The sequence below is a fragment of the Bufo bufo genome, chromosome 6, assembly GCF_905171765.1.
Source record: "Bufo bufo chromosome 6, aBufBuf1.1, whole genome shotgun sequence".
Taxonomy (NCBI): Eukaryota; Metazoa; Chordata; class Amphibia; order Anura; family Bufonidae; genus Bufo; species Bufo bufo.
Genome location: NC_053394.1, coordinates 160,689,868 through 160,706,586, shown reverse-complemented (window position 1 = coordinate 160,706,586; position 16,719 = coordinate 160,689,868).

The following is a 16,719-nucleotide window of genomic DNA, read 5'->3' as shown; positions in this document are numbered from 1 at the left end:
TGATCTAACCCCTCAGCTGAACGCTGGAAAAATAAATAAATAAAAACTGTGCCAAAACAACCAATTTTTGGTCACCTTGCCCCATAAAGTGTAATAATGAATTATCAAAAAAATCATATGTACCCAAAAATGCTACCAATAAAAACGTCAACTCTTCCTGCAAATAATGAGCCCCTGCACAAGACGATCAGCAGAAAAATAAAAAAAAGATATGGCGTTCAGAAAATGGAGACATAAAAACATAATTTTTTTTCAAAAATGCTCTGTAAAACTGGAACAAACTATAAAAATAGCACATGATCTACCCTATCAGATGAATGTTGTAAAAAAATAAAAAAAGGGCCAAAACAGCCCAATTCTCTAAGTCTCACCCCCCCTCCACCCGCATTTTGCTGTACTTGATATACAGCAGCACGTGCCTCTCACATCCAGGGCCTCCCAGGTAACGTCTCCTCCAATGTAGATCTTCTCTGTCATCATCTTCTCCATTTGGTCCAGACACTTCTTTCAGCCGCTCCTCGTCTCTGCAGAGAAATTCGCACCCAGTTTCGCAAATATTTTCAATTTTGTCTCTGCAGAGTGTGACACACAGACATCTTAGTGTCCTCACTTTTCTATCATCATCCCCCAACCTGGAGTCCCCACAGTGTTATCCTGCTGCTCACTGTGCCTCGGCCCCAATACCACAAGAAGAAATAATAGTGCCCCATTGTAATAGTGCTCCTCCACCAATAGTTTTTCCCTTCTAGAATGCCCTCATTAGTAATACTGCCCCCTACACTGCCCCACATTAAGTAATATGCCCCCCTACACTGCCCCACATTAAGTAATATGCCCCCCACACTGCCCCACATTATGTAATTTGCCCCCACACTGCCTCACATTATGTAATTTGCCCCCCCCACACTGCCCCACATCATGTAATTTGCCCCCCACACTGCCTCACATTATGCAATTTGCCCCCACACTGCCCCACATTATATGATTTGCCCCCCCACACTGCCCCACATCAAGTAATTTGCCCACCACAGTGCCCCACATTAAGAAATTTGCCCCCCACACTGCCTCACATTATGTAGTCTGCCCCCACACTGCCTCACATTATGTAATTTGCCCCCCCACCCTACCCAACATTATGTAATTCCCCCCCACCCTGCCCCACATTAAGTAATTTGCCCTCCACACTGACTCGCATTATGTAATTTGATCCTACACTGCCCCACATTAAGTAATTTGCCCCCACACTGCCTCACATTAAGTGATTTTCCCCCCACATTATGTTATTTGCCCACCACACTGCCCTCTATTATGTAATATGCACCCCACTAAGTAATTTGCCCCCACACTGCCCTCCATTATGTAGTTTGCCCGCCACACTGCTCCCCACTAAGTAATTTGCCCCCCACACTAAGTAAATTTGCCCCCAGACTGCCCTCCATTATGTAGTCGTCCCCCCCCCCGCACTTGTGTCGCTGATCCTGTACAGTCTGTACTTGCTGGCTGCGCGAGCATGAGTTCAGTTAAGTTCAGTGTCTTCGGTGCGCAATCCCGTCCTGCGGCGCTTGATCCTGTGAGACCCACCGCGGGAGGTTACGGGTCTCGCGGGATTGCGCGCCGTAGTGACTGAACTCATGCCCACGCAGCCGGCAAGTAGAGGATCAGATCAGCGACACAAGTACAAGGGGGCGGGTGCTAGTTGTGTTGGGAACTTGGGTCCACCGGGTGACACCCCATCAGACTGGTGTCACCCGGTGCGGCCCGCACCCTCCTCACAACGCCACTGTGTATCCCCTATATAAAAATGACTGAAATGGGACTTAACCTCTTACGGACACAGGGCGTACCTGTACGCCCTGTGTATTTCCGATCACTGCCGCGCGGCGGGCGGTGATCGGAACTGGATGCCTGCTGAAATCAATCAGCAGGCACCCTGGGACAATGCCAAGGGGGTTTCTGTGACCCCCCCATATCCGCGATCGATGCAAACCGCAGGTCAATACAGACCTGCGGTTTGCAGCGCTTTTGGAAGTTTCTGATCCGAAACGTCAAAATGATCTAAATTTTTGAATTTCCAGGATGGCCAAACGACACTCTGACACTCTGCTTGAAACGGCTGACATCTGTGCTGTGATGTCAGCCGTTTAACCCCTTCCATGCCGTGGTCCAGACCCACTGGATCTTCAAGAACCAAGTGGGTCTGGGTAAAAAAAAAAAAAAAGTGAAAAAAGTAAAAATAAAAAAACACTTTTATCACTGATTAAAATTGAAAAAAATGAAAAAAATAAAATGCACTACACATATTAGGTATCGCTGCGTCCGTAATACCCTGCTCTATAAAAATATCACATGACCTAACCCCTCAGGTGAATTCTGTAAAAAAAAAAAAAGTGTGTAAAAAAAGCCATTTTTTGTCACCTTCAATCACAAAAAGTGTAATAGCAAGCGATCAAAAAGTCATACGCACCCCAAAATAATGCCAATAAAACCGTCATCTCATCCCGCAAAAATCATGCCCTACTCAAGATTATCGCCCAAAAACTGGAAAATATATGGCTCTCGGACTATGGAGACACTAAAACATGATTTTTTTTGTTTCATAAATGAAATAATTGTGTAAGACGTACATAAATAAAAAAAAGTAGACATATTAGGTATTGCTGCGTCCGTAATAACCTGCTCTATAAAAATACCACATGATCTAACCTGTCAGATGAATGTTGTAAATAACAAAAAATAAAAACCGTGCCAAATCAGCTATTTCTTGTTACCTTGCCTCACAAAAAGTGTAATATAGAGCAACCAAAAATCATATTTACCCTAAAATAGTACCAACATAACTGCCACCCTATTCCGTAGTTTCCAAAATGGGGTCACTTTTTAGGAGTTTCTACTCTAGGGGTGCATCAGGGGGGCTTCAAATGGGACATGGTGTAAAAAAACCAGTCCAGCAAAATCTGCCTTCCAAAAACCATATGTCATTCCTTTCCTTCTGCACCCTGCCGTGGGCCCGTACAACAGTTTATGACCACATATGGGGTGTTTCTGTAAACTACAGAATCAGGGCCATAAATATTGAGTTTTATTTGGCTGTTAACCCTTGCTTTGTAACTGGAAAAAATGGATTCAAATGGAAAATCTAAAGGGTTAACAAAGTTTGTAAAATCAGTTTTGAATACCTTGAGGGGTGTAGTTTGTAAAATGGGGTCATTTTTGGGTGGTTTATTTATTCTGTAAGCCTCACAAAGTGACTTCAGACCTGAACTGTTCCTGAAAAAGTGGGTTTTAGAAATTTTGTAATGTCCCCAAAATATAAAATGGAATTCCCAAAATGATCCAAACATAAAGTAGACATATGGGAATTGTAAATGAATAACTATTTTGGAGGTATTACTATGTATTATAGAAGTAGAGAAATAGAAATTTGGAAATTAGCTAATTTTTCAAAATTGTTGGTAAATTTGGATTATTTGTATAAATATTTTTTTTTTCACTACATTTTACCAGTGTCATGAAGTACAATATGTGATGAAAAAACAATCTCAGAATGGCCTGGATAAGTAAAAGCGTTTTAAAGTTATTCACACATAAAGTGACACTGGTCAGATTTGCAAAAATGGCCTGGTCCTTAAGGTGAAAATTAGCCCGGTCCATAAGGGGTTAAAGGGGGAAAAAGAAAAAACTAATCTGTTTTCAAGTTTTTTAATTCAATATGACAAATTTCATATATCACGTAAACAAAATTAATGAAAGGCACTTACTAATGTATTGTGATTTTCTATATTGCTTCCTTTGCTGGCTTGATTCAAGGCTCATATCCAGGTGTCATGACTTTCAATGGGTCCGTGGAAAAATCGGAAAATGCACATTTTTTCATCCGCGTCCGTGATCCGTGTTTCCTGTCCGTGAAAAAAATATGACCTGTCCTACTTTTTTCACGGACAACGGTTCGCGGACCCATTCAAGTCAATGGGTCCGTGAAAAACCACGGATGCACACAAGATTGTCATCCGCGTCCGTGATCCGTGTCCGTTTTTTTTCAATCATTTTAAAGGCAAACTTGACTTAGAATTTTTTTTCACTTTTCATGTCTGTGGATCCTCCAAAAATCAAGGAAGACCCACGGAAGAAAAAACGGACACGGATCACGGAACTACGGAACCCGTTTTTGCGGACCGCAAAAAAAAACGTCATGTGCATGAGGCCTAAATCAGTGGTTTATTTTGTTGCAGGCCAAGTGTAAATCTGTCCGTAAAATGGTATATTACACTCAGCATGCATCTCCAAGTGTATTTTTTTCCGTAAAAGGGTATATTACACAAAGTGTTAAATTACAATTGCTGATAGCATAAGCCTTTAAATTTGCACGCACTATTGTGCATCTCATAGTGTATTTCTGTCCGTAAAAGGGTATATTACACTCAAGGTGTAAATTCAAGTGCTGATAGGGTCATCCTCAATAACTTCACACGCTACCGTGCATCTCCAAGTGTATTTCTTTCCGTTAACCACTTGCCATCTGGGCCATTTGCCCCCTTCCTGACCAGGCCTAATTTTGCAAAACTGACATATCTCACTTTATGTGGTAATAACTTTGGAACGCCTTTATTTATCCAAGTCATTCAGAGATTGTTTTCTCGTGACACATTGTACTTCATGATAATCATAAATTTGAGTCAAAATATTTCACCTTTTTTTATGAAAAAATCCCAAATTTACCCAAAAATTTGAAAAATTTGCAATTTTCTAAATTTCAATTTCTCTGCTTTTAAAACAGAAAGTGATACCTCATAATATATTTATTATTTAACATTCCCCATATGTCTACTTTATGTTGGCATCATTTTGGAAATGTCATTTTATTTTTTTAGGACGTTAGAAGGCTTAGAAGTTTAGAAGCAATTCTTCAAATTTATAAGAAAATTGCCAAAACCCACTTTATAAGGACCAGTTCAGGTCTGAAGTCACTTTGTGGGGCCTACATAGTGGATACCCCCATAAATGATCCCATTGTAGAAACTACACCCCTCAAGGTATTCAAAACCGATTTTACAAACTTTGTTAACCCTTTAGGCGTTCCACAAGAATTAAAGGAAAATGGAGATCAAATTTTTAAATTTCACTTTTTTGGCAGATTTTCCATTTTAATCAATTTTTTTCTTTAACACATCGATGGTTAACAGCCAAACAAAACTCAATATTTATTACCCAGATTCTGCGGTTTACAGAAACACCCCACATGTGGTCATAAACTGCTGTATGGGCACACGGCAGGGCGCAGAAGAAAAGGAACTCCACATGGTTTTTAGATGCCATGTCCCATTTGAAGCCCCCTGATGCACCCTTACAGTAGAAACTCCCAAGAAGTGACCCCATTTTGGAAACTAGGGGATAAGGTGCCAGTTTTATTAGTACTATTTTTGGGTACATATGATTTTTTGATCATTCATTATAACACTTTATGGGGCAAGGTGACCAAAAAATTGGTTGTTTTATCACAGTTTCTATTTATTTATTTTTACAGCGTTCACCTGAGGGGTTCAGTCAAGTGACATTTTTATAGAGCAGATCGTTACGGACGTGGCGATACCTAATATGTATACTTTTTCTTATTTATTAAAGTTTTACACAATAATAGCATTTTTGAAACAAAAAAATTATGTTTTAATGTGTCCATGTTCTGAGAGCTATAGTTTTTTTTATTTTTTGAGAGATTTTCTTATGTAGGGGCTCATTTTTTGCGGGATGAGGTGACTGTTTTATTGGTACTATTTTGTGGGACATACGCGTTTTTGATCACTTGGTGTTGCACCTTTTGTGATGCAAGGTGACAAAAATTGCTTGTTTTGACACAGTTTTTTTTTTTTTTTTTTACGGTGTTCACCCGAGGGGTTAGGTCATGTGATATTTTTATAGAGCTGTTTTTTACGGACGCGGTAATATCTAATATGTATACTTTTTTTTATTTGTTTCACTTTAACACAATAATAGCATTTTTTAAACCAAAAAAATGATGTTTTAGTGTCTCCATGTTCTAAGAACTATAGTTTTTTTATTTTTTGAGAGATTTTCTTATGTAGGGGCTCATTTTTTGCGGGATGAGGTGACGGTTTTATTGGTACTATTTTGTGGGACATACGCGTTTTTGATCACTTGGTGTTGCACTTTTTGTGATGCAAGGTGACAAAAATTGCTTGTTTTGAAACAGTTTTTTTTTTTTTTTTTTACGGTGTTCATCCGAGGGGTTAGGTCATGTGATATTTTTATAGAGCTGGTTTTTACGGACGCGGCAATACCTAATATGTATACTTTTTAAATTTTTTCTATTTTTAATTTTTTTTTTTCATTCCTTACTTGGGGACTTTTTTTTTTTTTACATGTGAAACTTTTTTTTATTTTTTTATTTTCAACCTTTTATTTTTATTTTTATTATTTTACACTTTTCGTCCCCCATAAGGTCATACAAGACCTCTGGGGGACATTTACTTCACTTTTTTTTTTTTTTTTCACAGTTGATTTCTCCTGTAACTGTGGCTGACATAGTAGCCCCAGTTACAGGACAAATGAACCCCTATAGAGGCTGTACAGCAGCAATCCTGCGCTGTACAGCCTCCCAGCAGGGCTGATCGAGGTCTCTGAGAGACCTCACACAGCCCCTGCACTCTCCGGTCACGGCGATCACATGACCGCCGGGCCGGAACAGGAAGCGCACAGCGCTTCCTTCTCTGCAGACACAGCGCTCGGTGAGCGCTGTGTCTGCAGCGATCTAGAAGGCAGGGACACCTGGGCACTGTCCCTGCCTTGTCTTAGGGTTGCCCTGCTGTCACTGACAGCGGGCAACCCGATCAGCAGCTGCACGATTAGCGTGCAGCTGCACTTTCTGAACGGACGTTCTGGAACGTCCGTTCAGAAATAGACGTCCACCCATAGGACGTTTATATCCTATGGGCGGACGTGAAGCGGTTAAAGTGTATATTACAATAAGTGTTAAAATACAAGTGCTCAAAGCATAATCCTATATATTTTTTCACACGCTACTGTGCATCTCCAAGTGTAATGATGTCATATTCTCCACAATTAATCTTAAATTAAATTCAAACACACGCAATAAATTTTGAACAAATTTCATTTTATTGAATAATGTGAACAAATAAACTGTTGGGATATATAGGCCGCAATGCCTATTATGTTATAATATTGATTAATTTTATTAATTCTCCAAATTCAATTATAATAATTCCAATTTTATATATATCAACCAAATAATCAAAAAGTCCACTTAACGGAGTGACTTAACCCTTCATCAATAAGCAAAGCGACAAATTTTTTCCTTTTTCATAAAAAAAACATTTTTAAGGGAGGGAGGGAAGGGAATTTGTGCAATATACTTACGTGAATGCGCATTTACTGTTGATCCTTTCCTTTTATAGGTTCAGAAAAGCCGTTAAATCGCTTCCACCAATCCAGCTGCTATAATTTACCACCTGCCAAGTTATGCAGTTACCCTGGAGCAGACCATCTCATCCTTTGAAACAGGTAAGTGTATACAAATTAATGAATGTTTAATATACAATGATAGGTGTCATGACATCATGGCTCCCCTCATTGTATATACAATATGTCTCGCTCCATGATGTCATATTCTCCACAATTAATCTTAAATTAAATTCAAACACACGCAATAAATTTTGAACAAATTTCATTTTATTGAATAATGTGAACAAATAAACTGTTGGGATATATAGGCCGCAATGCTTATTATGTTATAATATTGATTAATTTTATTAATTCTCCAAATTCAATTATAATAATTCCAATATTATATATATCAACCAAATAATCAAAAAGTCCACTCAACGGAGTGACTTAACCCCACCGCCACATCGCGAAGCGACATGGCCCAAGCCATTGCAGCCTAAATCCATATTAATTAAATATTTTTTCAATCATATTTTGAATATCCACAATAAATATATCAATACCAATATCAGATAACTGTTCTTCCCGTGGGTGATACAGACCTCTGGTAAAATCATTTAATTCCCAGTGCCTGTAAGAAATTTCTCCAATTTTCTCCATAAATTTTTCCATCTGCTTATTTATTCTTCTTCTTATTTTTTCCTTAAATGCCATATCCTTATAAGACCAAGTAATTTTTGGAATAATTTCTGAAAATATTACTTTAGGGTTTCCAAGTAAGTTGCGAATTTGAAATATATTATCTTTCAATTCGCTTATTATCTCATGTGTTTTTATTTTCCCAATGAAATCTCCACCAAACTGTAAGATGACTAGATTAGGTTTCGGCCATTTATCTAACAGGCCTTTACATTCTTGTACCATATTGTTATACTTTCCATCTTTAACCCCTTAAGGACATAGGACGTACCGGTACGCCCTATTTCTCGAGTCCTTAAGGACACAGGACGTACCGGTACGTCCTGACTTAAAATCGGAATTCCGGCGCCGCGGGGGTTAATCGGAACGGGATGCCGGCTGAAATCATTCATACGGCATCCCGTAACAATGCAGGGGGGGTCATTTGACCCCCCCGTATCGGCGATCGCAGCAAACCGCAGGTCAATTCAGACCTGCGGTTTGCTGCGCTTTTTGCAGTTTCTGATCCCCGCGGGCCCTGACCGCGGGGATCAGAAACTTGAGAGTGCATAAAATCAATATTTTTCACCCCCCCCTGCACCCCTGCACGATTTGATGCCGGCGGGTGGTGCGGGGGGGGTGTCGCATGCAGTGGGGGCGTTGCGGGAGGCGGGCGGTGCGGCAGGCGGGATCGCGATCCCCCGCCCGCCTCCCCATGAACGATCGTTGGCTTCTAGTGGTTATACCAGGGTGCCAGCACATTGCTGGCACCCTGGTATAAACGGCTGACATCTGTGCAGATGTCAGCCGTTTAACCCTTTCCATACCGCGGTCCATACGGACCGCTGTATGGAAAAAGTTAACTGTCATCGGTCAGGGAGCTCCCTCCCTCTCCATCGGGGGGCTGCTGTGCCTTTGCAGCCCCCCGATGGAGAGGGAGAGAGCCCCCCGACAGCCCCCCTCAGCCCTGTGCTTACCCTTCCCCGTCTGCGAAGTTGTGGCAGACGGGGAAGGTTCCCATGGCAACAGGACGCCTGCTCAGGCGTCCTGCTGTCCATGGTGCTGAACAGATCTGTGCTAAAAGCAGAGATCTGTTCAGACAAAGTGTAAGTAAAATACAGTGCAGAGCCCTATATATGGTTCTGTACTGTATTATACAGACATCAGACCCACTGGATCTTCAAGAACCAAGTGGGTCTGGGTAAAAAAAATGTAAAAAAAAGTGAAAAAAGTTAAGATAAAAAAAACAAACATTTATCACTGAATAAAAATAAAAAAAATAAAATAAAGTACACATATTAGGTATCGTCGCGTCCGTAACGACCTGATCTATAAAACGGTTATGTTACTTTCCCCGCATGGTGAACGCCATAAAAATAAAAAAATAAAAACTATGAGAAAATTGAAATTTTGCCCACCTTACTTCCCAAAAAAGGTAATAAAAGTGATCAAAAAAGTCGCATGTACGCCAAAATAGTACTAATCAAACCGTCATCTCATCCCGCAAAAAATGAGACCCTACTCAAGATAATCGCCCAAAAACTGAAAAAACTATGGCTCTTAGACTATGGAAACACTAAAACATGATTTTTTTTGTTTCAAAAATGAAATCATTGTGTAAAACTTACATAAATAAAAATAAAGTATACATATTAGGTATCGCCGCGTCCGTATCGACCGGCTCTATAAAAATATCACATGACCTAACCCCTCAGATGACCACCGTAAAAAAAAAAAAAAAAAAAAGGTGTAAAAAAAAGCTATTTTTTGCCATCTTACGTCACAAAAAGTGTAATAGCAAGCGATAAAAAAGTCATATGCACCCCAAAATAGTGCCAATCAAACCGTCATCTCATCCCGCAAAAAATGAGACCCTACTCAAGATAATCGCCCAAAAACTGAAAAAACTATGGCTCTTAGACTATGGAGACACTAAAACATTTTTTGGGTTTTAAAAATGAAGTTATTGTATAAAACTTACATAAACAAAAAAAATTGTATACATATTAGGTATCGCCGCGTCCATGACAACCTGCTCTATAAAATTACCACATGATCTAACCTGTCAGATGAATGTTGTAAATAACAAAAAAAAAAAAAAAGTGCCAAAAAAGCTATTTCTTGTTACCTTGCCGCACAAAAAGTGTAATATAGAGCAACCAAAAATCATATGTACCCTAAACTAGTACCAACAAAACTGCCACCCTATCCCTTAGTTTCTAAAATGGGGTCACTGTTTTGGAGTTTCTACTCTGGGGGAGCATCAGGGGGGCTTCAAATGGGACATGGTGTAAAAAAAAACAGTCCAGCAAAACCTGCCTTCCAAAAACCGTATGGCATTCCTTTCCTTCTGTGCCCTGCCGTGTGCCCGTACAGCGGTTTACGACCACATATGGGGTGTTTCTGTAAACTACAGAATCAGGGCCATAAATATTGAGTTTGGTTTGGCTGTTAACCCTTGCTTTGTAACTGGAAAAAAAATATTAAAATGGAAAATCTGCCAAAAATGTGAAATTTTGAAATTGTGTCTCTATTTTCCATTAAATCTTGTGCAACACCTAAAGGGTTAACAAAGTTTGTAAAATCAGTTTTGAATACCTTGAGGGGTGTAGTTTCTTAGATGGGGTCACTTTTAGGGAGTTTCTACTCTAGGGGTGCATCAGGGGGGCTTCAAATGGGACATGGTGTCAAAAAAACAGTCCAGCAAAACCTGCCTTCCAAAAACCAAACGGCGCACCTTTCACTCTACGCCCCACTGTGTGGCCGTACAGTAGTTTACGGCCACATATGGGGTGTTTCTGTGAACAGCAGAGTCAGGGCAATAAAGATACAGTCTTGTTTGGCTGTTAACCCTTGCTTTGTTAGTGGAAAAAATGGGTTAAAATTGAAAATTAGGCAAAAAAATGAAATTCTCAAATTTCATCTCCATTTGCCAATAACTCTTGTGCAACACCTAAAGGGTTAACAACGTATGTAAAATCAGTTTTGAATACCTTGAGGGGTGTAGTTTCTTAGATGGGGTCACTTTTAGGGAGTTTCTACTCTAGGGGTGCATCAGGGGGCTTCAAATGGGACATGGTGTAAATAAACCAGTCCATAAAAATCAGCCTTCCAAAAACCATACGGCGCACCTTTCACTCTACGCCCCGCTGTGTGGCCGTACAGTAGTTTACGGCCACATATTGGGTGTTTCTGTAAACGGCAGAGTCAGGGCAATAAAGATACAGTCTTGTTTGGCTGTTAACCCTTGCTTTGTTAGTGGAAAAAATGGGTTAAAATGAAAAATTAGACAAAAAAATGAAATTCTCAAATTTCCTCCCCATTTGCCAATAACTCTTGTGCAACACCTAAAGGGTTAACAATGTATGCAAAATCAGTTTTGAATACCTTGAGGGGTGTAGTTTCTTAGATGGGGTCATTTTTGGGTGGTTTCTATTATGTAAGCCTCGCAAAGTGACTTCAGACCTGAACTGGTCCCTAAAAATAGAGTTTTTGTAAATTTCTGAAAAATTTCAAGATTTGCTTCTAAACTTCTAAGCCTTATAACTAGGGTTGTCCCGATACCGATACTAGTATCGGTATCGGGACCGATTCCGAGTTTTCTCGGCGGTACTCAGCCGCCGATACCCCGCCCCGATACATAAATAGAATACTATGGGCGTAACTATGGGCGGGGCCCGGTGCAGTCACTGTACTCTTACACCGGGCCCCGCCGCTCACCAAAGTATTTATAAACGTGAATCCTTATCCTGTTATTAAGTTGAACTAACGCTGCCCTCTCCCATGTTCCCATGTCCCCCCTGTATCCCCACAGCACTTACTTAAGCTTCCATAGCAGGCAGAGCAGACGGCAGCAGTAACGTCACTCACTGACGTAGAGCGCCTGCTCCGCCCACTTTATGAGTGAAGCAGGCGGAGCAGACGCGCGACGTCAGTGAGTGACGTTACTGGTGCCGTCCGCTCTGCCTGCTATGGAAGCTTAAGTAAGTGCTGTGGGGATACAGGGGAACATGGGAGAGGGCAGCGTTAGTTCAACTTAATAACAGGATAAGGATTCACGTTTATAAATACTTCGGTGAGCGGCGGGGCCCGGTGTATTGGGGGACACTGTTATGAGGGGGATCTGTGGATGACATATAGCAGTGTCATCCACAGATCCTCCCCATAACAGTTCCATCCACAGATCCCCTATAACAGCACCATCCACAGATCCCCCACCAAATAACAATGCCATCCTCAGATCCCCCCACCCCATAACAATGCCATCCACAGATATCCCACCCCATAGCAGTACCATCCACAGATCCCCATAACAGTGCCATCCACAGATCCCCCATAACAGTGCCATCCACAGATCCCCCATAACAGTGCCATCCACAGATCCCCCATAACAGTGCCATCCACAGATCCCCATAACAGTGCCATCCACAGATCCCCCATAACAGCACCATCCACAGATCCCCATAACAGCGCCATCCACAGATCCCCCATAACAGTGCCATCCACAGATCCCCCATAACAGTGCCATCCACAGATCCCCCATAACAGTGCCATCCACAGATCCCCCATAACAGTGCCATCCACAGATCCCCATAACAGTGCCATCCACAGATCCCCCATAACAGTGCCATCCACAGATCCCCCATAACAGTGCCATCCACAGGTCCCCCATAACAGTGCCATCCACAGGTCCCCCATAACAGTGCCATCCACAGATCCCCCACATGACAGTGCGTCATCCACAGATCCACAGATCCCCCAAAACGGTCACATGACATTTAAAAAAAGTATCGGTATTCGGTATCGGTGACTACTTGAAAAAAAGTATCGGTACTTGTACTCGGTCCTAAAAAAGTGGTATCGGGACAACCCTACTTATAACATCCCCAAAAAATAAAATATCATTCCCAAAACAATTCAAACATGAAGTAGACATATGGGGAATGTAAAGTCATCACAATTTTTTGGGGTATTACTATGTATTACAGAAGTAGAGAAACTGAAACTTTGAAATTTGCAAATTTTTCCAAATTTTTGGTAAATTAGGTATTTTTTTGTGCAAAAAAAATATTTTTTTTTACTTCATTTTACCAGTGTCATGAAGTACAATATGTGACGAAAAAACAATCTCAGAATGGCCTGGATAAGTCAAAGCGTTTTAAAGTTATTAGCACTTAAAGTGACACTGGTCAGATTTCCAAAAAATGGCCTGGTCCTTAAGGTGAAAATGAGCCCGGTCCTTAAGGGGTTAAACGACTTCCAAAATAAATAATAGTTCTCTGGAAATCCTAAATTATTGGACGAATTCCTGACATTTGTTCGTCTTTGAGGCACTGTAATAGTGTCATTTCCCAGTATCCAAATTATTCTCAATTTTCCTAAAATTAATAAACAATTAAATTAGGACGAATATATAACTTAAAACAATTGGAATTCCATCTACCTATTTTTCTTATAACATTATCATTCATTCCTAGTTGTGCAGCATAAGTGGCAGCTCCAATTCTAAACGAGTGAGCAGTTATTTTGTGTTTATCTAAACCAATATTTTTTAAACACAAATTGAGAATATAATTAAATTGGTAGATTGTCAAAGGAGTCCCATCCAAATGAATAAATAAAGAATCTTTAGTATTCTTCCTAAACTTTAACCATTTTTTCATGTTTTCTACTGGACAAACTGAATTAATATAGAAATTATTAAGATGAATACTTGTTCCTTTTCCAATCTGATCTGTTTTTGACTTTTTTATATTAATTTTCAATGAACTGCTATTACAAATTACATCGGAAATTAATAAAGGAGATTCTGCTTGTTTATTTTTTGCAGCTACTTCACTAATTCTAAGTGCTGCAAAGAATGCTAATGAATAAGCTGAAGAAAAGAGGTAAGTTTCATAAGTACAGTTACAAACAATGGGTAACTGAGTAATTCTTTTTTGTAATACTAGTAACGAAATAGGCCTAGTTCTTTCTCCAATAACTGAATTCTTTTTGATACCTTTTAAAATTTGTTTTTTTTAAAAGTTACTAAGTAAAGAATTGAAGCCTTCCAATTTCAGAAAAAATGATATACCAGATAATTTTTTCGAAATGGCACCAGCTTTTAAACCTTTTTTGTAGAGATGTAAAATAAAAGATATGACATTATCAATATGCAGAATTGAATTGTTGATATTTAGCAATTTGCAATATGAACTCCACTCTAGCCATGCGGCTGCATATGCAGCCCATGTATTTGTAGCTATCGAATTTTTTATTAATTCATTCGTTAATCCTCTGTCATATTCCAAAGTTGAATCGGACAAGGAATTCCTATTCTTGTAGCTTGTGGTACCATCTCGAAGAAATCCCTGAAACGCTGTCGAGATAAAGCATCAGCGATTATATTATTTTTTCCTTGAATATGTTTTGCCTTAATCCATATGTTGTTTTTTTAAACAATTTAATACTAATTTTCGCAACAGTAAGTTTACTATTTCTGATTTTGAAGAAAGACAATTAATAGCATAAACTACACCGGTGTTGTCAGTGTGTAAAAGAATTCTTCTATTCTGAAATTCAAGAGACCAAATTTCTAATGACACTAAAACTGGAAATAATTCAATAAAAACCAGATTTTTTGTATAATTATTTAAAACCCATTCTATAGGCCATTTTTCTGCTGACCAATTAAAATTAAAGAATGCTCCATATCCTACCGCTCCTGCAGCATCCGTATATAAAGATAGAGTGTCCGAATCTATGAAATCTTTTTGCCATATTGTATGACCATTAAATTCACTTAAAAATTTTAACCATATAATAATATCATTTTTTATTTGGTTTGTAACACGAATATGAGAATTTGGAAATTTTTTACCTGCTGTTGCTGCGTACATTCTTTTAGAAAAAACTCTTCCCATAGGGATCACTCTTGAAATAAAATTTAATGAACCTAAAAGTGATTGAAGTTTTCTAAGTGTAGTTTTTTCCTTTTTTTATTAATTCTGATAACAAACTAATAGTCTGAATAATTTTTTCCTCTGGAATGCTGAATTCCATATTTAAAGTTTTTATTTGAATACCTAAAAATTTTAACTGATTAGTCGGATAAACTGAATTATCCATGGCCAATGGAATATTGAAATAATTTGCTAGCTTAAAAAATGTATCTAGCAATACTGAACAAGTATTAGAATCACTACTCCCAATGAATAAAAAGTCGTCCAAGTAGTGTAGAGTAAAACCATCTTTAGAATGTATATCCAACATCCAATGTAGAAATGATGAAAATGCCTCAAAGTATTGGCAAGAAAGAGTGAAACCCATGGGGAGTGCCATATCATAAAAGAATTTATCTAAAAAAGTAAATCCTAAAGAATTGTATCCAATAGGGTTAATTGGTAAAAGTCTAAATGCTGACTTAATGTCAGCTTTAGCTAGTAAAGCATTTTTTCCCGCTTTTTGAAGATAAGATAAAGCTTGGTCAAAAGAAGCATATTTTACACTAGCTTTTTTCCTATCAATTGAGTCATTTAACGAATCATTTTTGGGGTAAGATAAATTGTGAATTAATCTAAACGAATTTTGTTCTTTTTTCGGCACTAAACCTAAAGGTGAAATCCAAAAATTTTTAAAAGGAGGAGTATTAAATGGGCCAGCAATACGACCTGCAACAATTTCAGATTGAATTTTTTCCCTTACAATATCCAAATTATTTTTTACAGAAATAAGATTATCAACTATTTTACATCCCTGACCATTAAATTCGGGTATAAAGAAACCATAAGTAAACCCTTCAGTTAATAGAATGGACATCTGTTTGTTTGGATACATTTTTAGCCAATGGATTAATTTTGTTGTATTCAGAGGAGTCACTTTGTTTATTTGCATGGTGATGCGTGAAATTAATGCCTTGTTTTTTGAAACATTTTGATACTGGATGTGTTCCTGAACAGAATGAACATTCATGTCTGTATTTGCAATTGTTCTGCCATTTACAAAAATTCTCGTTAAATGCAAAACAGATTCCTTTTCTATATGTGTTAAAATTGGCTGTTTGCTGACGAAAATGACTCCGCTGAGGCAACATTAGGTTTAACCATAAACCTACGTCTTTGCTACCCCAATTAATATTTTTGTAAATTGCTAATTTTTGTCTGAAAGATTCATCATAAAGGAACCATCCATAACCTCCAAAATTTTTATATGCTTCAAGAATTGAGTCTAAATGAAAAAACAAACCAGAACAAAGATCGGGATGTTTTTCCCCTAATACTGCAGCATAAATGCAAAATGCTTGTATCCAATTAAATATAGACCTTTGATGTTTCTTTTTATCCTCATCCAACTTTTTCTCTTTTTCAGATTCTAATTTCAAGTTGTCTCTAGCTGAAGGTAAAAGATTAAAAATATCTATGTATTCTTTTTTCCATATTTTTTCTTTTATATTTTGAGTTAAATGGAATCCAAGTGGTGAAACTTGGCAAGATAGAGCCTCCTTGACTGAGGTTTCTTTTATTCCTGTACCAAGTTCCAGCATTGGGATAGAACTACTCTCATTAATTATTTTTTCTTGTGTCGCATTTAATAAGGAAAATTTTTGGTTAGCAATTTCAGAATTAAAACTATTGACGATTTTTG